The sequence below is a fragment of the Chenopodium album genome, chromosome 1, assembly GCF_948465745.1.
Source record: "Chenopodium album chromosome 1, dcCheAlbu1.1, whole genome shotgun sequence".
NCBI lineage: Eukaryota > Viridiplantae > Streptophyta > Magnoliopsida > Caryophyllales > Amaranthaceae > Chenopodium > Chenopodium album.
In genome coordinates this window covers 44356040-44382971 of record NC_137834.1, presented here as the reverse complement: position 1 = coordinate 44382971, position 26932 = coordinate 44356040, and the positions used below count along the sequence as shown (strand labels likewise).

The 26932-nt window shown below is 39.3% G+C and overlaps 1 long non-coding RNA gene and 1 other non-coding gene across 2 annotated transcripts; one reads left to right on the top strand and one right to left on the bottom strand.

Annotated features, from left to right (window-relative positions):
• The first annotated feature begins 4829 nt into the window (after positions 1 to 4829).
• On the top strand, positions 4830 to 4934 carry LOC145566601 (small nucleolar RNA R71). Its single transcript, XR_014095456.1, has one exon. It is a non-coding gene; the product is annotated as a small nucleolar RNA R71 (small nucleolar RNA).
• Positions 4935 to 6377: 1443 nt separating this feature from the next.
• On the bottom strand, positions 6378 to 25437 carry LOC145583212 (uncharacterized). Its single transcript, XR_014100093.1, has 3 exons — positions 25184 to 25437; positions 21087 to 22559; positions 6378 to 6970 (listed from the first exon to the last, which is right to left on the bottom strand). It is a non-coding gene; the product is annotated as an uncharacterized LOC145583212 (long non-coding RNA).
• Positions 25438 to 26932: the final 1495 nt, after the last annotated feature.

The window sequence follows — 26932 nt, the reverse complement described above, 5'->3', positions numbered from 1 at the left end:
TCTCATAAGCATTCATCCTCAACTCCTCTAACTAGTGCAACTCTAGAAGCCTTTGTTCTCCCGCATTATGGAGATCCAAGTTGACTTGCTTGATTGCCCAATGAGCACGATGCTCCATCTCCACGGGCAAATGACAATTCTTTCCATAGACGAGCTTGTAGGGGGTGGTCCCTATCGGAGTCTTGAAGGCGGTCCTATATATAAGCCCATAGAGAATCAATAAGTTTGGAGGACCAATCCTTCCTCGTCCTAGCAACCGTCTTCTCCAAAATCACCTTAAGCTCTCTATTGGTGCATTCCGCTTGACCACTCATTTGAGGGTGGTAAGCAAGCCCTCGCTTGTGAGACACCCCATACTTATCATGTAGTCGTACGAAGGTGTGGTGCTTGAAATGAGATTCCCCGTCACTAATTATTGCTCTTGGAACACCAAATCTCGGAAAGATCACTTTCTTGAAAAGATTGACCACCACCTTAGAGTCATTCGTTGGAGAAGCTACGACCTCCGCCCACTTGGATACGTAGTCAACGACAACCAAAATATACTTGTTCCCATGTGAAGAAATGAAAGGGCCCATGAAGTCTATAGCCCACACATCAAAAACTTCAAGCTCAAGGATATGGTTTTGCGGCATTTCATCCCTTCTAGAAATATTCCCCATCCGTTGACATCTATCACAAGTCTTGAGAAATATCCAAGCATCCTTGAATAGAGAAGTCCAAAAGAGCATAGATTGAAGGACCTTTGAGGCGGTCTTTTGAGCACTCATATGCCCACCACAAGGAGAAGAGTGGCACATATGGAGAACACTTTGAACCTCGTCGTTGGGGACGCATCTCCTCAACAAACAATCGACCCCTCTCTTCAATAAAATGGGATCATCCCAAATGTATCTCTTGGCCTCGTACTTGAGTTTTCGACGTTGTTGCGAAGTAAAATCCGGCGGTACGACACTACAAGCTAAGTAATTCACAATATCCGCATACCATGGCTCCGATTTCACTTCAAGGACATATAGCACATCATCTCTTAGAGCGTCCTCTATTGGCAATCCATTATCTTCAAACCTTGCACCGCCCAACCTTAAAAGGTGATCCGCCACCACATTCTTGGCTTCCTTCTTGTCTCTCATCTCATAATCGAAGTCTTAGAGGACTAAAACCTATCTCAACAACCTTGGTTTAGATTCCTTCTTCCCTATCAAATATTTGAGAGCCGAGTGGTCGGTATACACAATTGTCTTAGAACAAATGAGGTAGGTTCTAAACTTCCCAAATGAATGGATAACCGCTAGGAACTCCTTCTCGGTAGTTTCGTTTGGCATCATTGAGAGTTTTAGACAAATAATGTATGACATGAAGTTTCCCATCCTTTCGTTGTCCAATAACCGATCCAATGGCCTCGTCGCTTGCATCGCACATGAGCTCAAATGGAAGAGACCAATCCGGACCTTGGACAATAGGAGCGGTGCAAAGGGCTTCTTTCAACCTACAAAAGGACTTATGACAAGCATCATCAAACACAAACTCCTTATCTTGTTGCAATAGGGATGTGAGAGGCCTAGCAATCATTGAAAAATCTTTTATAAAGCGCCGATAGAACCCGGCATGGCCAATAAAAGACCTCACTTCCCTTACGTTGGTGGGGGGAGGAAGTTTTTCAATGACCTCAACCTTGGCTCTATTAACCTCAATGCCGGCATAGGAAATTTTGTGTCCAAGAACAGTCCCACTTTCCACCATAAAGTGGCACTTTTCCCAATTCAACACGAGGTTAGCCCTCTAATACCTTTCTAAGCAACGAGATAAATTAGATAGACAATCTTCATAGGTGGCTCCTCCAACAGAGAAGTCATCCATGAAGACTTCTATCTCATCCTCAATCATATCACTAAAAATGGACATCCTGCAACGTTGGAATATTGCGGGGGCATTACAAAGCCCAAAAGGCATCCTACGATACGCATAAGTACCGTAGGGGCATGTTAAAGTCATCTTCTCTTGATCCTTTGGGTCAATCGGGATTTGGAAAAATCCCGAGTAACCATCAAGGAAACAATAGAAGGAATGATTTGTAAGCCTTTCCAACATTTGATCAATGAACGGTAGTGGAAAATGATCTTTGCATGTACTTGTGTTAAGTTGGCGATAGTCAATACACATGCGCCAACCGGTAACAAGTCTAGTGAGTACTAGTTAATCATGATCATTTTTCACTACCGTCATGCCCCCGTTCTTAGGCACAACTTGCACGGGAGATACCCAATCACTATGAGCAATTGGATAAATAATTCCCGCATCAAGAAGCTTAGCCACTTCCTTCCGCACAACCTCTTGCATGGAAGGGTTAAGCTTTCTTTGCCTTTGCCTAACGGGTTTGGCATCTCCCTCTAGATTAATTTTGTGCATACATAAAGATGGACTAATACCTTTTATATCATCAATGGTATAACCCAAAGCTTTCTTGTGTTTTCTCAAAACATTGATCAAGAGGGAGGTTTGCTCCTCCGTTAGGTTAGAATTTACAATCACGGGGAAATACTCATCGGGACCAAGAAATGCATACCTCAAGCCCAAAGGTAGAGGTTTCAAGTCTACCTTTGGTGCTCCCTTACCATTGGGGCTCTCTTCTCTTTCTTCAACTTGAAAGAGGTCATGAATGTATGGAGCCTCTTCTTCCATGCCCGCATCCTTGCACTCCTTCTTGCTTTCCTCAAGCAAATCCTCATAGAATTGTATGTCTTCTGTGTGAGTACCTATCTTTGATTCATTCAACAACACACTTTCAAGAGGATCATTAGTAGCATGCAAGTGGGAGTGAGAAAATTCATTAAGAATGGTATCAAGAACATCTACCCTAAAGCATTCACCACTTGAGGAGGGATGTTGCATGACATTATTCAAATCAAACTCAATAGAATCATTATCAATGTTCAAGGATATGTTCCCCTCCTTCACATCGATGATAGCTCTAGAAGTAGCTAGAAATAGTCTACCCAAAATTATAGGAATCCTCTCATCCTCATCCATCTCTAGCACATAGAAATCCACGGGGAATGTGAACTTTCCTACCCTAAGGGGAATGTCCTCAAATTTGCCCATGGAAAACTTAACGGAACGGTCCGCTAGTTTGAGAGTAATGTTAGTGGGGGAGAGGGTTCCTACACTAATCTTTTGGTAGACAGTATAGGGCATGAGACTCACACTTGCTCCTAAATCACACAAGGCTTTATCAAATTCAATGCCATTGATAGAACAAGGGATGGAAAAGTTACCCGGATCTTTCAATTTGGTAGGAAGTTTGTAGGAAAGAATTGCACTACAATTGGCGATCAAACTCACCGTCTCATACTCCCTTCTCCCACTCAAAAGGTCTTTCAAAAATTTGGAATAGTGGGGCATTTGCTTCATAGCATCAACAAAAGGGACAGAAATATGCAAATTCTTAATGACTTCCAAAAACTTCCCAAATTGGGCATCAAGTTTAGCTCTCACAAATCGTTGTGGAAAGGGTAGCTTCTCCTCTCTAGGTTGGCGATTTAGGGGCAAGGGGGTGGCTTCTTTTTCCTTGGGCACCTCAACATTTTTTTCCTTTTCAACACTTAATGGCTCATTGGGTTTTTCACCCTCATTCTCTAACTCCACCTCTTCTTGGGGTTCTTTCTCAACTAAAGGGTCACTCCCTAATACCTTCCCACTCCTAGTTGTCACGGCATACAAAGGTTTTGGGTTAACTCCTTGACTTGGGATGTGAGAAGAAGAAGAAGAAGAAGAAGGGGATGAATTAGATGCAAGTTGAGCAATTTGGGTCTCAAGCATTTTCATATGAACATTGGTTCGTTTTTAGGCCTCTTCATGTTTCTTTTGATCCTCCTCACGCATTTTCAAAAGAGCATCTAATTTAGCCATCACGGGATCAATTGGAGGGGCTTTAAGTTGAAGAGGTTGTTGAGGTGGAGGAAGTTGGGGTTTATGGAAACCCGGAGGCCTATTAGTTTGGGCATAGTTAGAAACAAATTGGCCCCTATTGCCTCCGGTGCCTTGGTTAGGAACATTGCTTTGTTGATTATTTCCCATGTTACCTTGATCACCAAAATTTTGATTTTGATGGTCATGGTATCTGGAATTAGGTTGTTGGTTTTGATTACCATACCCCCTTTGGTTAGAGTAGCCTCTTCCATTGAAATGGGAAGGGCCTCCCCCACCATGGTATTGGTTATCATAACCACCACCACTTTGGTTCCAACCATGGTTTCCACCTTGATTCCAATTCCCCATTTGATTGGAGTTTGGCCTCAAGTTCCGTACATTTCCCATTCAAGGAGAAAAATTCATAGCATTGACATTTTCCATATTATCATCATTTTCATGGGAAGGGGGTTGAACTTCACAAGCATATACACAATGAGAGCTATCATGATCATAGGTTTCACAATTAGTGCAAAACATGCATCCTTGGGGCTATGTATTGTAAGAAGAAGAGGAGGAAGTATCCATACCATTGCCTCCCTTGGTTAAAGGGGTGGTATTACCATGAGGGTTGGACCTTTCTTTCATCAATTCATCCATTTGCTTTGTCATTTTGGAGATTCGGGTAGAAAGGTTGTTGATTGCGTTGGCTTGCTCCAATGCATAAACACCCTTACTAGAAGTAGCCTCCCTTTCTCCTTCGTACCAATCATCATAGTGCTTTGCGTCCTCCTCTATAATACACTCCACTTCATGATCTCCTTTGTTCATGATTGGACCGCTGGCTGCGGCCTCTAGGCTTGTTCTTCCTTGAGGTGTGAGACCTCCATAGAAAGTGTGAATGAGTTGATACTTGGGTAACGCATGGTGTGGGCATTGATGTTGAAGCTCTTTGTATCGTTCCAATGCTGCACTTAGAGACTCACCACTCTTTTGGCGAAAACCTTGAATCGAAGAACGAGCCTCGGCGGTCTTCCTATGGTTATAGAACCTCCTCGAGAAAGTCGTAGTCACTTGGTCCCATGTTGTTAGAGAATTAGGGGAAACCTTCTTCTCTAGCCATTCAAGACCTCTCCCAATTAGTGAAAATGGAAACATTTTGAGGCGAATATATTCTTGAGTCACTCCATTGACCTTTACCGTGTCATAATATTTCTCAAACTCTTTTAAGTGCTCATGAGGACTCTCAAACTTTCCACCCGAGAATTGTTTCCTCTCAATCAAAGCAATCAAATTAGGCTTGATCTCGAAATTGTTGTCTTGAGTAGTAGGAGTTAGGATCCCACTTTGCGCTCTAAAAGCTTCGGGGGCCCCAAGACGACTCAAAGGCGTATTCTCTCCCATTTTAGAACCTTGTTCACTCTCGAACTTATAGGTTGAGAAAGGGTTGATTTCCGAACTCGATGATGAGTTAGGGTTATCTAATTCTTCACTTGAGGGTGAAGAGGGTGGAGTATCTTCTAATTCTCTTACTTCTCTCGTTGGGGTATGAGAATTTCTACTCCTTGCTCTTGCTTCTCTTCGAAGTAGGGACAAAGACCTCTCTAGCTCTGGATCGATGGGAATCAAAGATATTGAGCGGGTTCATCCTCTGTTCATACAACAAAGCTAAGAAGAACGTAAGCACTGACAAGTAACAAAAGTAGCAAACACTAACAAATAAAAGATGAGATAGTCTTAAACAAGCAATGAAATAGCAATGGAAGCCGTCTCCCCAACAACGGCGCCAATTTGACAAAGGAATAATTGTGTCGTCAAACAACTACACCTAAATCAAATACAATTTATAACACTCGACTCAACCTATTATAAATATAGGGCAAGTAGAGGGGTCGAACCACAGGGAGAAATGCATAAACACCGCATTCATTACCTAGAGTCTAAGCTATCTCGGATCAAGTAGTGTGAATGGATTAAAATTAATATAACTAAGCACCAAGGGAAATGGGTAGATGTAGATGTCGTTTGATCATGCAATAACAAAGTAGCAAATCAATGGTAAACTAAACATGCATGAATATCAAAGTAAGGCCCAATCTAACCGCCTTCCAGGGTTAATCGGTTTCTCCTAACATAGTCTCTATGTTTCCACACTAACCATATATTAGAAGGTGCAATCAAAGAACTATCGATGGTAATGAATCTCAACTAAGTCAACTTCCGTTACTTGTTAGCAAAGACTCACCTTTAATCTACTAACAATGTGCACTTGCAAGAAGATCAAAGAATATCAAGCATGCAAAGACTTTAATCACCATTAACATAACCTCAACATTATAAGCATGAACAATTAGCAACTACACCATCCCCACACACTTGGCTAAGTGACTACTCACAAATCATATTGAAAACAATATCAATCATCAAATCAATAAGCATCAACATGATTAATAAGCAAAGAAGAAAAATCAAAGCAAATAAGCAAAATCAAAAAATAAAGGTAAAGAGAAAGAGTAAGAGATTGCTCATTAATTGCAGATGAAGGTCTACAAAGGTTTGAACAAACTCCTTCTTCAAAACCCAAGTTCATCAATGAAGAAAACCACACTTTCTCTCTCTACCAATGAAGACTAATAGTGTTTCTCTCTCTAGATTAAGCTAAAAATGTGCAGAAAATTAAAACTAAGTTCATCTAATTACATCAAAACGTTCTTAGATGGGACTTATATAGTCCGTATAGAGCCACCTAAGAAAAGGAGAGGTCCGACCGAACAATGAGAAGGTTCGGCCGGACTACACGGTAGGTTCGGCCGAACCATGGGTAGGTTCGGTCAAACCTCCCTGATCCTGGTATGGTCGAACTTGTGTGGTTCGACCACTCCTGCAAAATTCCCAAATTGCATCTTGTCCCTGCCTCGACATTCGGCCGAACCACTGAGCAGGTTCGGCCACACCTTGGTTCGGCCACACCTTCAGGAGGTTCGGCAGAACCTCTTCTAATTCATTTTTCCTCCAGCTTCCCTTGAGCTTAGCTTCCTCCTCTTGAAAATCCCGATGGTTCCTATAAAGCATAAGCATGAAAATCACAATAAAAACAAAGCGAGAAGACTAAGAAAAGGGAAGATAAAGGAGAAAGAAAAGAGGAAGCAAAACTAAGTAAAAATACTTAGAAAAAGGGCCAAACAAGTGCAAATGAGGGGAGAATCTGAAAGGAATGGTGTCCTTCGAACAAGTGTACTATTCCGTTAGCGGGTTCAGAATTATTAGAAAGCTAATATATTCAGTAAGGTCAAGTGATCGGAATGCCTGGGTGGAGGCCGCTTCCGATCAGTAATATTAATGGATAATTAATGTTACAGCTTAATCTTGACTGAACCCTTCGGGTCACACCCAAGCATTCAACAAACCGAATCGACGAATTAATTCGGAAGGAATTAATGAGTCAACCGAGTAATATTTATTTAGACGTCGGAAATTCGAGCTTAGAGCGTCGAAACCGAGCGTCGGAAGTCGAGTCGAAAAATAGTGAAAGACGAGACGAGAAATAGTAATAAATCAACAAAAGACCAAAATACCCCTAGCATCGGAATGCCCTAGCAAACCGAGTGCTAAGGGCGTATGGCCTAGCATGGTGGCTAGCATGCGCACCAAGCCGAGCCTAGGCTGGCTGGTGCGTGCTAGCGCACCCATGCTAGCATCGCAAGGCTAGGCGCTGCCTAGTGCGTGCTAGCATGCTAGGCTTGTGCGCGCAATGGCTAGCAAGCCATGCCGCAACAAGCTGCTGGAGCTAGCACGCTAGGCGCGCCAGCCCGCAACAGCTAGCAGCAGCATGGCTAGGCCATTGCTTGCTGCCTAGCAGTGCTGGCCGAGGCACAAGGCCAGCAGCAGCAGCCCGCATGCTTGCTGGGCCTGCTGTACGTGGCTGCCGAGGACAAGCACCACATGGCAGCCCACCTTGGCTGCCTTGGTGCCCAAGGGTGGGTGCCATGTGGCTTGTGGTCCATGTGTGTGTGTTGAGTGTGTTGGCCGGCTATGGGAGAGGGAGTGGGGAGCAAGTTTGGTCCCCCCCCTTCTCCAAATGGTCCTCACCTAACCACTCACATGAGCTTGCCACTTGTTGATTTATTACTAGCTTGATTATTAATTTTATTTTAGCTTTAAAATAAAATGGAAAAATCAAAGTATCCCACATTGATGGGAGAGCAAATGATACTCCCATCATTTCCTATAAATACCCAAGTATGGGCATTGGGAAAGATGCTTGAGTAAGAGTTGGAAAAGGCATCACATTTAGTGAAAACCTTTGAACTCAATATTATTACTCGGGTTTTGTTGGTCGGGTCTTGCTAACTCCAAGACATTGGACCTAGTCGGTTTTGTTGGTGCGGGTGGACTTCGTTGGAGGTCTCCGTGCGAGCGGGACTTGAAGCTTTCAAGTAAGAGCTCATTTGGAGCGAAGCACGCGTCAAGGGTAATTAGCTTATCTTAATCTTGTGATTAATTTAATTATGTTTATGGTTTTATTTATTGCGAGTGCGGTCTTGTTTTTGGGTTTGTTTTCCGCGGTGAGTCGGACTCACCAAACCCTAACAGTGGTATCAGAGCCTCGCTCGTTTATTTTTAAAATCATAATATTTTCAAGGTGTCTTTATGGCTTATTTTTCTGGTTTTAAGTTGCTAATTAGATTAGTAACTCGTTTTTCAAATTTTACCTCGTATTTGAGCTATCTTCAGCCCCGAACTCAGATTTCGACCCAAAAATAGTGAATTTTGGGTGGAAAACGTGTTCTGGAAATGGTTTTACCCTCCTAGGGCTCGGTTTTTAGCCAAAAAACGACCAGAAATGCATTTTTCGAGGGATTTTTCGTTTTGACGAAAAATTTTAAGTCTTTCTAACCTTGAAATTTGGTTGCATATTTATGGTGGTTATGTAAATGGTTCTTTCCTTATTTTATATGCAATTTTAGACCACTTTAAGCATGATTACTTGGTAGTAATTGGTGCTTGAAAGTTTGGTTTTATTTTTCACATAATTGCAAATTAATTGCATTGAGTGTGAAATAGTTGTTCTTTGATGCTTCCAAGTATTAAAGATTCAATCTTTATTTATGATAAGTGATTGAAACTTTGAGTTACTAAATTCCATGAATTTTGGTTAAACTTTGTTGATTTAATCATTTTTTAGTTGATTGGAATCATAAAGTTTAAAACTTGTGATAGAAATTGGTTTATCTTCATATTGGAAGATATAATTTTTCATGAAGTCACAAGTATTAAAGTTGGAGTCTTTATTGAACTTATGTTCATTTTTCCAACTCCCTTTTATTTTGTCAAAATCTCAAGATTAATTTAAAGTGATTAAATTAATAGTGAGAAATGCCCTATTTATTTTTGTTACACCAAGTTAGACCAATTTTATTAAAGAATGATTCTTGGTAATAAATTTGGTTAATTGCTTTGGATGAATTATTTAAGTTGGACTTGTTATTTTTCATTTTTCCTCAAAAATTGATTCTAAAATTAATTTAGAATTAATTTATAATGTCACACATAAAATTCGATAATTTTCGAAGCATTAGCACGCAACACGAGGCCTAAGAGCCCCGAGCTAGCTCTCGGCCAGCTGGGCTGCTCACGCAACCCATATGTGGCTGCCGAGGCTGCTGGGTGCTTCGTGCTTAGGTGCGTGGTGCTGTGCGACTGTGTGTGCGAGGAAGGGCGTGGGCTGCTGCTCGCTGCCAGCCACTTACCGCACCAGCCAGCAACAAAGCAGCAGCATGGCGCAGCAGCAGCATAGTGCTGTGCGCGCTGTGCGTGCTGCTACGCTTGGCTTGGCTGGGCGTGGCGTGTGCGAGCACAAGCAGCCCATGGGCATGCTTGGTGTTGCGGGTGTGCGAATGGGTATGTTACGTGCTTGTTGTACGGTACGTACGATCCCATAATTGGCACAATAACCCCGGGTCATTAAGGCGATGCTATTTTAAAGTTAATTTTAGCATTGCTTAATATGTAAATAAGGGCAATTTTGGGTTCCAAGTCTTAGTGCTAGGCACTTAGACATTATGGAATACGTAATTTTGCTTAGATTGTCGTTTTAATTATTTTAATTATTTTGTTTATTTAATTAAAATTTTGGAGGCTAGGCCTCGGGGTTTATGAGCGACATTTGCAAAATTAATTTTGACAAATATTTGGGTTCACCGACTTAATTAATTGGATTAGTTAAGATTGGATGCGGAATTTAGTGGGAGCGTCTCTTAGTTATTACCATAACCGGTTAAAACAACTTTGACTAGTTTAATTAGGCGTGTTAATTGAATTAACCACCTAGATTAATTACTAGTTCCCGCGCGGTTTTATGCATTGTTACTTGTTTGATCGTTGTAAAATGCATGGGCCATTCACAGATAGTGAATGGATGAATGGAATGTAAAATTCTCTCACAGGTTTTATAAAATGGCAACTAGTGGGGCCCGATTAGGATAGAAAATACGGACTGTGATCCGTGATGTATTTTTGTAAATCTAAATACGGTCTGCGAACCGTTGAGTATTTTTGTACCTTAATATTTAGATTAGTCCTAATCGTAGTAACTAGCAATTATATTATTTGGTCAAGTCTTGAAGACGGAGTTCTTAGAAGACGAAGCCATGAAGTTGCAAAAGAAGACCTTTTGAAGACTTGAAGATCTCAAGGGGTCATGCTAGTTGCCAAATGCATCTCTATTTATGTTTTCGATATATATATTTATGTTTATATATATATGAATTATATGTTAGATGCATGGTTAGGATTTCGAATGTTGAGATGATTAATTAAGTTCACTTAAATCAACCAACATAGAAACCCTAGGTCCCTTAAAATTGAGTAAAACTTGCCATTCCAAAACACACTTACCAACCGAACGAGGGTAGTGGTGGGCTACGCCAAAGCGAGGCATCACTACTTCTCCAAGGAACGTAAGGCATACTAGGTATGCAAGTGGTTTTGGTTATACTCAACGATATGAGTGATGGAGTCCTAACATGTCGTGGCAAAGTGAATAAATTGTTTAGAGAGCATGGGATGCGACGATTTATTCAACCAAGAGTGGCTTGGAGCCATTAGCAAAGCGTTGCTTACCTTAGGAGATTGAGTGTTAAGACAAGCCAAAGCATGCTTAACCACTCTTTGTTTCTTTGGATCTTGGAATCGACTTATTCTCACCAAAATTGGGGACAATCTTTAATGTGTGAATAAGACGTTTTAAATAAGTTTGATTAAAACGCATGATTTCAATCTTATTTAAGTATAATGAATGGTTTTTCATTTTAAATTCTTTCAATTGTAGAATCATGTCTTCAAATAACTCAAACAACCAATTCTCGTTACGCTCAATTCTCGACAAGGAGAAACTGAGTGGGCCAAATTTTCTTGATTGGCAAAGAAATTTGCGAATTGTTCTCATGCAAGAGCAAAAGGAATATGTCCTTGATGAGGAAATGCCCGAGACTCCCAATGAGGAGGTGACTCAAGCTGCCCTAAATCGATGGCAAAGTGCCAATCGAGATGTCAAATGTATCATGTTGGCCACAATGTCTCCTGAACTTCAAAAGACTTTCTTTGAAAAGGAGACGGCTTTTGAGATCATTTCTGAATTGCAGAATATGTTCCAAGAGCAGGCCCGAACTGAAAGGTTTGAAACCCACAGGCAGATCCTTGAGAGCAAGCTCAAGAAAGGAGAGCCAGTCAGCCCACATGTACTCAAAATGATTGGATTGTTTGAAAACATGGGAAGGCTTGATGCGGGGTATTCAACTGAGATGGCAATTGACATCATTCTCCACTCGCTGCACAAAGGCTATGATCAGTTCAAGATGAACTATAATATGCACAGCATGGAGAAAACCCTCACCGAGCTTCATGGTATGTTGAAGCAAGCTGAGCAAACGCTCAAGGATGAGGGAAAGCATGACATGCTCATGATTAAAAAGGGCAAGCCGTTCAAATTTTCGGGCAAGAAGAAGAAAGGCTTTAAGGGGAAAGGTAAGAAGAAAACTTTTCCGCCTAAGTCTAAAGCTACCAAGGATAAGAGGGTAGCGTCTTCTAAATCTGATTCCGAATGTTTCTACTGTAAGAAGAAGGGACATTGGAAGAGAGATTGCCTCAAGTTCAAGGAAGATAAGAAGAACGGAACCGTTGCTTCTGAATCAGGTATATTCGTTATAGACTTTAACTTCACTAGCTTAACATCATGGGTATTAGATACCGGATGTGGCTCACACCTTTGTTCCAATTCTCAGGGACTAAGGAACGCTAGAAAGCTAGAGAAGGGAGAGATTGAACTCCGGGTCGGCAATGGAGCCAGAATTGGTGCCGTATCCGTAGGAACTCTCAGTTTGTCTTTGCCCACTGGGCTAGTTTTGGAACTCGATAATGTTTATTATGTTCCTAACATTACCAAAAACATTATTTCAATTTCGGCGTTGGACGCCAAAGGTTTTGAATTTCGAGTAAAGAACAAAGAATGTTCATTTTATCTCGATAATGTTTTATATGGTATTGCACATTCTGAAAATGGTCTTTATGTGCTTTCTTTAGACAAACAAGTTTATAATGTTTATAATGATACCAAAAGAGCTAAGACCATGGAGTCAAATCAGACTTACTTGTGGCATTGTCGTCTTGGCCACATTAACATCAAACGCATCAAGAAACTTCTACAAGAAGGTGTTCTTGACTCTTTCGGTTTAGAATCGTTTGAGAATTGCGAAGGATGTCTATTAGGCAAGATGATTAAACAGCCATTCTCCAAGTTGGGAGAAAGGGCAAGTGACTTATTGGGTCTTATACATACCGATGTATGTGGACCAATGAGCTCATGCAACCACAAGAAATGGACATCGATATTTCATCACTTTCACAGACGACTATAGTAGATATGGCTATGTCTACCTCACGTCGCACAAATCTGAATCATTTGAAAAGTTCAAAGAATTTCAGAGTGAAGTTGAAAATCAGCTTGGCAAGAAAATCAAAGCCCTTCGATCGGATCGAGGTGGTGAATACTTGAGCCAAGAATTCGATGACCATCTGAAAGAAAAGGGTATACTTTCAGAATTGACACCTCCAGGAACTCCACAATGGAACGGAGTATCCGAAAGGAGAAATCGGACCTTGTTAGACATGGTACGATCAACAATGGGTCTTAGTGATCTTCCTATCTCTTTCTGGGGACACGCACTTCTAACTGCGGCACTAACACTGAACCGTGCTCCATCAAAAGCTGTAGAAAAGACTCCATATGAATTATGGACGAAGAAACCTCCTAGGTTATCTTTTCTAAAGATATGGGGATGCGAAGCATATGTCAAGAAATTGATCTCTGACAAACTTCATCCCAAATCTGACAAGGTTTACTTTGTGGGCTACCCAAAAGAAACCAAAGGGTATTACTTCTACAACAAATCGGAGAACAAAGTGTTTGTTGCTCGCGATGGTGTCTTTTTGGAGAAGGAACATCTTTCCAAAATGACAAGTGGGAGGAAAATCGAACTCGACGAAGTTCGTGAGGATGAGCAACAAAATCATAATGACAGTCAAAGTGCTCAAACAGCATCTGTTGACGCAGGTCAAAATGATCAAAATGTGCAAAGTCGAACCGACAATGCAAATGCTCAATCCATTACCCTACGTAGGTCTCTGAGGCCGAGATCTCAACCTGATAGATATCTTGGTTTAGTATTAACCGAGAATCAGGACATCCTGATTATGGATGGAGATGAACCGGCAACCTACAAGCAAGCGATGGCAAGCACCGACTCTGCTAAATGGCTAGAGGCCATGAGATCTGAAATGGATTCCATGTTTGATAATCAAGTCTGGGACTTGGTTGACTTACCCGAAGGTTATACACCGATCGGATGTAAGTGGATTTTCAAGATGAAAACCGACAAAGATGGAAATGTATTCATTTACAAAGCTAGATTGGTGGCAAAAGGTTACAGACAAGTTCATGGTATTGATTACGATGAAACCTTTTCACCAGTTGCAATGCTTAAATCCGTTCGGATCCTCCTAGCGATTGCTGCATATTACGACTATGAAATATGGCAGATGGACGTCAAAACCGCCTTCCTTAATGGTTATTTGGAAGAAACTGTGTATATGACACAGCCTGAAGGTTTTGTCGACCAAAACAATGCTAGGAAAGTTTGTAAGCTTAAGAAGTCCATTTATGGATTAAAGCAAGCAAGCAGAAGTTGGAATCTGCGTTTCGATGAAACCATCAGTAAGTTTGGTTTTATCAAGAATCCAGATGAATCTTGTGTTTACAAGAAGGTCAGTGGGAGTGACATCACCTTCCTAGTCTTATATGTCGATGACATATTGCTCATTGGAAACAGCATTCCGTTGTTAGAGTCTGTAAAGGCCTGGCTTGGAAAGTGCTTCTCAATGAAAGACTTGGGAGAGGCTCAGTACATACTAGGCATCAAGATCTATAGGGATAGATCGAAAAGGATGATTGGATTGAGTCAGAGTACTTATATTGATAAGGTACTTGCTCGATTTGGCATGGAGGAGGCCAAAAGAGGTCACCTGCCAATGTCACATGGCATAACCCTAAGCAAGAAGCAGTGTCCACAGACACCTGATGAGCGGGTAAGAATGAATCAGATTCCATATGCTTCGCTTATTGGATCTATCATGTATGCCATGATATGTACTAGGCCAGATGTGTCGTATGCCTTGAGTGCTACGAGCCGTTACCAATCAGACCCAGGAGAGGCGCATTGGACTGCGGCCAAAAATATCCTAAAGTACCTGAAAAGGAACAAGGATAAATTCCTGGTGTATGGTGGTACAAAGGATTTGGTTGTGGAAGGTTATACCGACGCAAGCTTCCAGACAGACAGAGACGATTTCAAATCGCAATCTGGATATGTGTTCTGTCTAAATGGAGGGGCGTTTAGTTGGAAGAGCGCAAAGCAGAGTACAACTGCAGATTCTACAACTGAAGCCGAATACTTGGCAGCTGCTGAAGCAGCTAAGGAGGCTGTTTGGATTCGTAAGTTCGTTGGCGAACTTGATGTTGTACCCTCTATAAAGGGTCCAATAGCCCTCTATTGTGACAACAATGGAGCTATTGCTCAGGCCAGAGAGCCTAGAGAACATCAGAAGGTCAAACATGTCAAGCGGCGATTTCACATGATTCGAGAATGGAAATCAGAGGGTGAAATCAGAATTTGCAAAGTTGGAACGGATGACAATGTAGCCGATCCACTTACTAAACCTTTGCCTCAAGTGAAGCACAACAAGCACGTTGAGGCAATGGGAATCAAGCATGTAGGAGACTGGCTTTGATTTCCTTGTTTAGTGTTTTAGTTAATTTTGAGAAAAAGTTAATGTAAGACACTAAGGAAAACCATTCATGTTTTGGAGTAATATAAAATTTCATGCAACATTTTATTACTCCGTTATGCTATTTAATTGTGGTTTAGGATTAAATAATGAGTCCATTCGATTCTGAGAATATTCAAAATAGGGTATCAAGACCAGTCTTGGTAAGGAAACACCTATTAAGTGAACATTGAATATTATAATCGAAAATTATCCCTAATCAAGGTCATTTAAACGATGGACGATTAATGACCGTTTGAGATTAGTGTGTAGTCTGATTTATAGCACCGTTTCATGTGCTACGAGGACATGATTGTCATAAATCATTTGCACAGGTATTGGTTTAGAACCATACTGGATCGACCTATGAGAATACTTTAAGAAATTAAAAATTTGTCATAAGTATACTTCTCATTATGGCTATCGGAACCTATTTCCTCGACCATGAGTATTGTGAGTTCTCTTGTTTGAGTACTAGTTCGCTTTGATGTTGTCAAACGTCTGCCGTAATAGGGGATTATAACGGCAACACTCGGGCGGCTAGGTCCTCTCAGTAAGAGGAGCTACATTACAAGACTGGGAATGTCCCCCTAGTAAAATAGGGAAGATGTCTTTGTTGTATTCAAGGCCTCTCGTAGAGCGAGACTGTAAAATGCATGGCCGTGCTCGGATGGATTTTAGAAATCATCTGTTTATTGACAGTCGGACTCGGAATCGGGAAACACTTCTGGACGTAATAAGGATGACAAGATAAATCTTACCTTATAGTTCATGAAGAGACATTAAGCGACATAGGAAAGGGCTGTACACAAAATGAGCACTTGTCCGGAAGGACAAGTGGGAGATTGAAAGGAATGGTGTCCTTCGAACAAGTGTACTATTCCGTTAGCGGGTTCAGAATTATTAGAAAGCTAATATATTCAGTAAGGTCAAGTGATCGGAATGCCTGGGTGGAGGCCGCTTCCGATCAGTAATATTAATGGATAATTAATGTTACAGCTTAATCTTGACTGAACCCTTCGGGTCACACCCAAGCATTCAACAAACCGAATCGACGAATTAATTCGGAAGGAATTAATGAGTCAACCGAGTAATATTTATTTAGACGTCGGAAATTCGAGCTTAGAGCGTCGAAACCGAGCGTCGGAAGTCGAGTCGAAAAATAGTGAAAGACGAGACGAGAAATAGTAATAAATCAACAAAAGACCAAAATACCCCTAGCATCGGAATGCCCTAGCAAACCGAGTGCTAAGGGCGTATGGCCTAGCATGGTGGCTAGCATGCGCACCAAGCCGAGCCTAGGCTGGCTGGTGCGTGCTAGCGCACCCATGCTAGCATCGCAAGGCTAGGCGCTGCCTAGTGCGTGCTAGCATGCTAGGCTTGTGCGCGCAATGGCTAGCAAGCCATGCCGCAACAAGCTGCTGGAGCTAGCACGCTAGGCGCGCCAGCCCGCAACAGCTAGCAGCAGCATGGCTAGGCCATTGCTTGCTGCCTAGCAGTGCTGGCCGAGGCACAAGGCCAGCAGCAGCAGCCCGCATGCTTGCTGGGCCTGCTGTACGTGGCTGCCGAGGACAAGCACCACATGGCAGCCCACCTTGGCTGCCTTGGTGCCCAAGGGTGGGTGCCATGTGGCTTGTGGTCCATGTGTGTGTGTTGAGTGTGTTGGCCGGCTATGGGAGAGGGAGTGGGGAGCAAGTTTGGTCCCCCCCCTTCTCCAAATGGTCCTCACCTAACCACTCACATGAGCTTGCCACTTGTTGATTTATTACTAGCTTGATTATTAATTTTATTTTAGCTTTAAAATAAAATGGAAAAATCAAAGTATCCCACATTGATGGGAGAGCAAATGATACTCCCATCATTTCCTATAAATACCCAAGTATGGGCATTGGGAAAGATGCTTGAGTAAGAGTTGGAAAAGGCATCACATTTAGTGAAAACCTTTGAACTCAATATTATTACTCGGGTTTTGTTGGTCGGGTCTTGCTAACTCCAAGACATTGGACCTAGTCGGTTTTGTTGGTGCGGGTGGACTTCGTTGGAGGTCTCCGTGCGAGCGGGACTTGAAGCTTTCAAGTAAGAGCTCATTTGGAGCGAAGCACGCGTCAAGGGTAATTAGCTTATCTTAATCTTGTGATTAATTTAATTATGTTTATGGTTTTATTTATTGCGAGTGCGGTCTTGTTTTTGGGTTTGTTTTCCGCGGTGAGTCGGACTCACCAAACCCTAACAGAATCCTTAGAGAAAAAGGATAAAAGAGTGGCATAAATGCCACTCATCATGCACTCCCTTACTTGTTTAGAATGATTTGCATTCATTTGTGCTTGTACATTTTGAAAAGTCCTTTCACGAACATGTGTTATTTGCATTGTTTGTATTATTATGAGAGTTATAAGTTAATCTCTTAGGAAACCTTTACGAGAGCATCACTCAGCCTCTAGGGCGATCTAGGAGTTTAAATGACGTGTCTTTAGTTGCTAAAATGGACTGTGATTCCTATGAAAGTAAGTTAGTGTATATTCCCATCCTTTCTAGTTTTCTTGTTTCTTTCTTTGCGTGAATATTTTTATCATTTATCCCTTGGGTTGGATTTCGTTTTGCTCGAGGACAAGCAAAAGTTTAGCTTGGGGGAATTTGATGCGTGCCATTTATGGAACTCTTAGGCTAGGTTTTCTTCTTATTTTTATGCTCATTTTTAGTCTTTTATGTCGTGTTTTTAGGTAATAATGCTTGAATTGTGTGTTTGTGTGTAAGTATAAGGAAATGCGTTCTTTTAATGGTTTTCTTATTATTTTATTCATTTCTCGGCTATTTCTCTCACTTCTCCGTTTATTTGACTTGTTTTGTAGGTGTGTCGAGTTCCCCGGTATTTTATTATCGAAGAGGGAGCTCAAGCGCATTCAAGGAAGTCAACAACGCCAAGTTCGGGAAGCCAAGTATGCAAGTCAAGAAACCAAGCAAGCTCCGCGACCCCGAGCAACAAAGCAGCAGCCCCGTGTAGACACACAACGCAGCAGCCCGAGCAGTCTTACGCGCAGCACACCTGAGCAAGCCGAGCAGCGCGCAGCTAGAAGCCGCAAGCGCGGGCTAGCTGGCCGCGGGTGCTGCCAGCGCGAGCGCAGGGTCTGCCATAGCGGGCGCGAGTGGCTACACCTCAAAAGCAGCATATTCAAGCAGAATGCCACCGCGGGATGGCTGCGGGCTCAAGCCCCTTCCCTGCGGGCGTGGGTTTCAGCCGCGGGCGCGGCCTCGGGTGCTCTGTTTCAGCTTTTCTCCTCTGCGGGTGCAGCGCATTTCTCCGCGGGCGCGGCTTTTTGGGTTTTATTCGCGATTTAATTCTTTTCTCCATTTGTATATATTTTGTACGACTTTCTTTAGTCTTCATACATGAAATTCTTTAGTTTTAGAATAGTTTCTCTCTCCTCTAAGGAGGATTAGGGTAGATTAGGAGTTCCTCTCTCTAGATTAGGAGTAGTTTTAGAGAGAGAAAGTGAGGGAGTTTAATGGTGATTGAGAGATTGAATATACAAGGGTGACAATAATGTTGAATATCCTCTTTATTATCAAAGAGAATTCTTAACTCTACTCACCTTATTGCTTTATTTAATTTCATGGTTGTTTGGTTTAATTTTGATGTTTGATTCTTAATAGTGTAATTGTTCTTGATATTTTGTTGATTCTTGATTTCCATAGTTGTTAGTTAATAAATAATGATTCTTAAATAGTTATTTGGCTAGGAATTTGGTGATATGACTGATTAATTGTGATTAATTTGGGAATTGTGTTGATTGATTGTTGAGATTAAAGTTATTAATGAAGTTTGCATGTTTGTAATTCGATTAGGCATTGAGAATTATGCTAGATTGCATTGTAATTGCTAATGACACGACCAATTGATTTAGGAATTGCAATTATTGATTGGTTTTGATTGTGACTCTCGTAGTTTGTTATTCATAGTGAACCCAAGCTTAACAATTAGGAGATAGATCTTTGATTCCAATTGACTGCTCTTATCATTAGTTTTCACAACCTTTAATTGGCATGATCTTCCCAAGTTGTTGCAATTGACATGATTACTTGTTGATCCCCGATCCTAGTGTTTTATTTCCTTGGTTATTTGTTTTGTTAGTTGTTAGTATTCTCTCTTTATCTTTGGCTTTGACCCAGCTTAGGCACCCAAAATCGAAAGCACTTGAACATTACTGTTCCTTTGGGTTCGACCCTTGACTTGACTCTATACTCGTATTTATGTTTGTTAAGTTTTAATAAATTTAGTTTGACTGAGGGATGATTAGATAACGACCTAGTTTTCCCCTCGTCACTCGGCTAAATAAGATCCATATATAATATATTTAATTAATTAAAAAAAATAATAGAAAAACTTGTAAAATAAGTTTTAGTGAGAAAAAACAATGTAGTTTGTAATAATACTTTTGTTTCGGCAAAATTAATTTAAGTTTAATAAAAAAAAAATTAAGTTCATAATAACATAGATACCTATTTCCAAACTACAAAAAGTACACTATTTTATAAATAAGAAATATGATATCATATGTCAAAAGGGATTATATGACCGAAATTAACATTCGAGCCAAAAAGTATGTCCTAAAATTTATCAATAATTCAAGCATCATCAGGGCAAAAAACTATTATATATAGAGTACCACGTAGAATTTCAATTTTTAAAAGTTAATTAGGGTGCCACGTAAGATTAATATTTTTGAAACGCTGTAATTGGATTACGCCAAGTAAGATTAATGTTTTTAAAAGCGATATGTAGGATCATAATAAAAAATGCTACAATAAGATTATGCCTTGTAAGATTAGTATTTAAAGCGCTAAGTAGGATTGAATAAAATAAATATAAAAATTTATTAAAGTGATACATAAGATCATTATTTTATAAGAATTATTATAAATAAAATTAAATGATTTATTTGGTTGATTAATAGAACAAAAATTTTGATAAATTTTTACGTACAAATTACATAAAGTAGAGTTTTTTTCTAGATATTTTAGAACATCACATAGGAAAATGTTATATTTTTGCCATTAAAAAAAGTAATTGTAGTTTATTTTAGATCTAAAATTTTATATTGATTATAAAAATTACATCAGCAGGTTTTCTGTGTGATTGGCCATATCGTGTGGCCAATTGAGACACACTAAAACATGAACTGTGTAACCCCTAACAGTTTGTGTAACCCTTGATCCAAAATATTATTCTTTCGTATTAAGAACTAGAGTAAACTCGCGCAATGCACAAAATAAATAAACAAATTTTTCTAAATTTGTTTCATTTTTAATTTGTCAAAATTTTTTTAAAAAAACCCAAAATAAATATTACATCAAATATTTTTTTTTAGAAAAAATATCTTATAGAAAATTAAATGATGAAAGGGGTATTAAGGAAGAGAAATTAAATTATTTATGTTGTATTTAGAAAGCCAATACTAATAATAATATAGCTAATCAAAATTTTAATAAAATTCATAAAATAATGTCATCATGTATAATTTTGAAGGGAAAATTTTAAATAACAACTTGACACGTTTCTAGGATGATGTTTGCGGTTGTTATTTTAGTATTAATTATAGATCATAGGTTTTAACACCAACTTTCATATGTGGTTGACAACAATGCATGGCCATCCACAATAATTTTTTTTTGCCACTTTTCACTCCTTCATTGCTTATTATATTCTCTTCTCATACTTTACTCTCCCTCCTACCTTTCCATAAGGATGATTTCTCTCACCTAGAGTGTTGATTTCTCTCACCTAGACTGATTTCTCTCACGTTGTTTACCATTCTTATTTACAAAATTGGTAGAAGCTTCCATGCTAGCCTTCATACAATCAACACCTTTTGCCAAAGCAAGCTCTTGATCCTTTTTTCCGGAGGAACTTTCCTCCCTTTCTTCTGAAAGCAGTCTCAGATACTTCCATGAGTCACAAGTAGTAACAAAAATTATAAGAGATTATAAAATAAAAGGCATGCATTAATACTAAATGAAGCTGTAATTTTAATTTAAAGCTAAGAAACACAGATGATTAAATTCAAAAAAGACAAAAAAATAAAAACATAATAGAAAATTATATAAATATCTAGCTCATATAGTCATATGACTCATATCCATATTACCAAGTTGTTATAAAAAGAGGGTTGTTGCCAACTCAAATTATGCTACCTAAAAAGCTTAATCAATGAATCCATATCACTCAAACGTTAAGGTCAATTGAATATTTGGTATTAGATGTTAAGATTAAATTATTAAACTAGATTTGAAAGCATTCTATTAAAAATTAATGAACAGAATTTGTAACATGTTATAGAGACCCTAAATATTAAATTAGCCTTACAAAGAATCACTAACAATGAATAATGTGTTATTAATGAAATAATCATGCATTCAAATGTCGAAGACTCTTTGGAAAAAAGGGAATCAAAACAGAATATTAGAATATGTAATTCAAATGTTCGTGACATGTTGGCGTCTTTCATCACCTTCAACATGTAAATGGCATGCATTGTAATTGTAAATTATTTATGTTAACTTTTGAACTATATATAACTTATTATTCATTATATATGTGTACTTACTATTATTTGTATATGTAAGCAACTTTTTTTTTTTTGTATTGCGTTTGGGAATATTTATATCTATATATATATATAATTGAATTCTTGTATCTAATATTATTTTTGTATATAATAATAAATAATATTATTATTAGTTATTATAATAATAAAATTATTAATTATTATATTTAATATAATTGCTGGAATTACAGGTTATTATTATTGCAGGTTTTTTTTTAAAAATATTATTGCACGATGGAAAAAAAAAAGGAAAAAAAAAATTATACAAAAGGCACCGGTTAGGCAGGAACCGGTGCCTAAACTATCTACCACCCAAAAAAAAAATGGCGGGAGAGTAGTATTAGGCACCGGTTAACCGGTGCCTATTCTACCCTATGGCACCGGTTAACCGGTGCCTATTAAACCCTATGGCACCGGTTTTGAACCGGTGCCAAAAAGTAGGTTTTTGGCACCCCTCAAATAGGCAGCGGTTCAAACCGGTGCCTTAGACCGGGTTTGAACCGCTGCCTAATGCGTTTTTTCTACTAGTGCATATAATATGAATATGAATAATATAAAAAGAACAGGAGGAAGAGAAAGAGAATGACCGCTCCAACATGATGAGTAGAATGTGAAGCGCCGGTAGTCTCTTCAATCCCAGACCATGCTCCAGAATCAATCTCCATAAACCTTGAGGATGTAAAAGAAATTGACAAATTAACCAAATAAATTTTATAACAAAATAAATCAAAAGAGAGAGAGAGTTGCAAAAGAAATTAAAAAATGTGTAGCAAAAGAAATTAGAGAGTTGTAAAAGACTTCAAGAGTAAAGGATGAAATAAGGTAGAAAATGAATTAGAAAAGGAAGCAAGGAGCTCATTTATTATTTCAATAATCAGAAAAACTTTGCAAGTAGAAACCCTCCGGAGTTTATTCCATCAACTATGTAAGCTTATTAAATGAAATATGGTTTATCATAATCTACTACATAATTTAATTGCCCCTTTCAACCAAAAAAAAATAGTAGTTGTATTCCTATCATCAGGTTAGTGAACAACCAAACATCAAAACTTAATAGCAAAAGGCAAAAAAAAAATAATAAAAAAAAGTTTCGTCCCAAATTCAACAAACAGCTAAACATGTTGAATTCATCACAAACAGGAACAATTGCAATATAATCCAAGCATTTCAATTTAAACATCTCAAAGTTCACAAAGATGCAGTAACCATCTACAGATTTCTTATATGTTTGTCTTGCTAACATTGGATGTGGTACTCCTTTTATATCAGCATTGGAACTCAGGCAACTAAATGGCTCAATCTATAAAACGGAATCTGGATCTCTTGAACTTCTCTATCGATATTATTCTCACAAAACATCTGTCAATAGCATAAGGTGAGTTTATCACAAAGTTTTCAATGTTATAGTTTTTAGGAAAAATTGCTCCCGTTAATCTGAACTTTGCCTCGTCCGCCGAAAATAATCCCAACTTTCGTTTATTATCTATTGCACTGAACTTTGGGGGGTATTAATTTTCGTTGCACCCAACTTACCTGCAACCGGTTAATCCGGTCAACATTTGTGTGTTACATTTTTTTGGACACGTGTCACTACATGAATGGTCAAATAAAAAAAATTTAAAAAAACAAAATTTAAATAAAACAAAATTAAAAAAAAACAAAATTTAAAAAAAAAAAAAAAACAAAACATAAACCCACCCCTTCCCCCTTAACCACCAGCCCCCCACCCAAACCACCCCATCCACCAGCCCTCCCCTACCCCTTCCACCAGACCCCACCTGAAAACACCCCCCACGCAGCCGGAAAATCGCCCCCACCCCCGACCACCACTCCCCACCTGCCGAAAACGAAGGGGAAGGGGGCGGAAACGACGGGGAGGGGGAAACGACGAAAACGAAGGGGAAGGGGAAGGGGATTCGGGTCGGAAAACGGCGGGGGAGAGGGGAGGAAATAGGGGTGGGGGAGGGGTTTTCGGGGGTGGGGAAAGGGAAAGGGGGAGTTTTGAGAGAAGGGGGAGGGTTGTGCGGCGGTTTCCGGGAGTGAGGGAGGGGTTTTCGGGGGTGGGGGAATGGTTTTCGGGGGTGGGGGAAGGGAAAGGGTGGGTTTTGAGGTAGGGGGAAGGCTGGGCGGCGGTTTCCGGCAGCAGGGGAGGGCTTTTTCGAGGGTGGGGGTGATTTTCTGGCGTGATGGGGGTGGGGGTGTGGTGGCAGCCGCTGGGCGTGGGTGGTTTAGGGTTTTTTTTTATTTTTTTGTTTTTTGTTTTTTTTAAAGCCGCTCATACGCTGACACGTGTCTAGGTAACTTGCTACAACAGGTTAGATGACATGTTGGGTGCAACGAAAATTAATACCCCCCAAAGTTCGGTGCCATAGATAATAAACGAAAGTTGGTATTATTTTCGGCGGACGAGGCAAAATTCAGATTAATGGGAGCAATTTTTCCTAGTTTTTAATTCTTGGTATAATTTGGCTTTAATATAACATGTAGAAGTAACATAGTTCATTATTTGTACCTCAGTATATTATAACAAGATCAGTTTACCTCCTGTATTATTAATTGAATCATCATATTAATTTTTCACCATATTTTAGGTACAATGATGATATATATGATCGAATTTGGGAACCAATGTACTTGATTAATGGGAGCCAAATCAGTACTGAATTTGATGTTATTTCTACCCTCAATGTGTTTCAATTTCCATCATCAGTAATAAAAGCAACAATCATACCAGTAAATGTTAGCGAACCTATCCACTTCACCTACACACCTACTACTAATGAGAGCATTGAATTTTATATCTACCTTCATTTGGCTGAGTGGGACACTCAGTGCTAATCAAGTCAGGGAGTTCAATATTACTGTCAATGGCGTGCTTCTTTATGGAACATATAACAAAAACACCCACGATCGAACATCAGGACATTGAAAACCGCTTTTGGCGAGGTAATTCACAAAGTTTCTTAATACAAGTTCACAAAATCCAGTATAAAAAAACACATAGACTACCTCACCTCTTATCATCAGATTACCTAATTTCAAAATAGATGAGCAAGATCATAATCAAAACCCCAATATAACTTTGTTCAATAAAACCCTAAATTTTTTATTAAAACAGAAACCACATGCAATTGAACAAAATCAAACACTATAAATCAAACAAAATCTAAGATTTGAACTAGAAATTAAATCAAAACACTATAAATCAAACAAAATATAAGATTTGAACTTGAAATTATGCAAAAGAACCTTAAATTTGGAATTTAAATGGGAAAGTTTAAAGAAGCGCATACCACGAACATCAATCTGAACCCTAGAAATCAGACTCCACCATCACCATCACCGACCACCGTCATTGTGCTTGGTTATACTGACCACTGACCACCGACCACCGCCATTATGCTTGGTTCTACTCTTCAATGGAGAGAGAAGGGAGTTCGAGGGAGAAGAAGGGACGGAGCTTCAATAAAGCTTGCATATCTAATCTTGCAGACGGAGCTTCAATGGAGCTTCAATGGGTTTGGTTAAGGAGAGAAAGAGAGGAGGAGCGACATATGAGGAGTGAAAATGAAAATAAAAAAAAGAAAGGGAAAGAGATTAAGAGAATGAGTAGGGACAGGGGAAAAAACGGTCGGGTTTTTTTTAAAAAAATGCCACTGGTTTGAACCGGTGGCCTTTAAGGTATTTGGCACCGGTTTGGTTTGAACCGATGCTTAATCTAGTAAACTAAATTCTACATTGTTTTTTTCCCATCGGTCTTAAAGAATCGGTGCCAATTTATCGGTGCGTATTAGTATTTTTCTACTAGTGTATAATTGGTACAATCTACGAACGAATTCATGTAAGAAATTTACACAAAGAGCAAGTAATTTGAAAACCTCAAAATCGATTTTTAGGGTTTTAACGTGCGATGTTCGGCATAATTCTCAACCAATTTCGCAACAAAAGGCATAAAACGGGGGTTGTTGAGATTCTGGGTTGATTTGGTGGACTTGAATTTCTTTGTCGTCGTCATCTTTGGCGCTGTTGGAGTAGCTTTGAAGGATATCCATTGAAGAATAAAATGAAGAAAAGAGGTTACTCAGTTAGTCAGGGTTTACTTGGTCGTGAGTTACTCGGCCGGTCAGAGTTACTAGGTCTGTCATGGGTTGCTCGGTCAGTCAGGGCTTACTTGTGTGTTAGCTGGCCACACAGTGTGGCCAACAATACACCAAAGTTGTTGCTTATTTAAATATTAGAAACAAAATTAATAATTCATTTTATAATAAAATAAAATAAAATCAAGTCATAGGCAAGAGAATATAACATAGTTTATCATTGTATTAGTACAATGAGCTCATTAGAATGTTCGATTATTAGCAAATTAAATTTGAAGAGTTCTTTTTTCTTTAAGAATTGTCACAAAAGTAACTAAGCCCTAGAAAACCTGTAGAAACAACAACTATTTCATACAATGAAATAACGCAAAAAGAGCTCTAACCTTCTGTAAGGTGTTTAATTTGTGCCGGTATAAGGTTTGGGACTTTAATTTGTGTAACGCCCCGATTTCTAATTCAGTTATTATGAGAATCTTAGCAGCAAAATTAACCTAACTCGATGGAGGCGTCACTGTCGTAACTCCCTCTGATCTCAGGATTTACAAGGCAACAATCATACTTAATCAATAAACATTAGATAAAAATGGCATCCATAAAAAATTGATTCTTCCTAAATTACTTTTCGCTTTCATGACTTTATGTTCAAACATTAGATAAAAGTAACTCCTATACAAAATTGGCTAAAAAATGATGACTGCAATTTATGGCAATCATTTGATGAGTTTTAAGGTTGTTTTTACCTTATTTTTATATAATTTTCTTTCTAAATAAATGCTTAATTTAATTCATTTTCTTTTGAGTTTCCTTATTCTTTCTTATTTTGTGGTTTTTTGCAATTTTGTGGATTTTCTAGTGTTTTCTCCTTCATTTGTTCTTTTTCATGGTTGTAGGTATTGTATGAGATCCAGGTCTTGATATTGGAGGCTTACAAAGTTGGAAGATGCC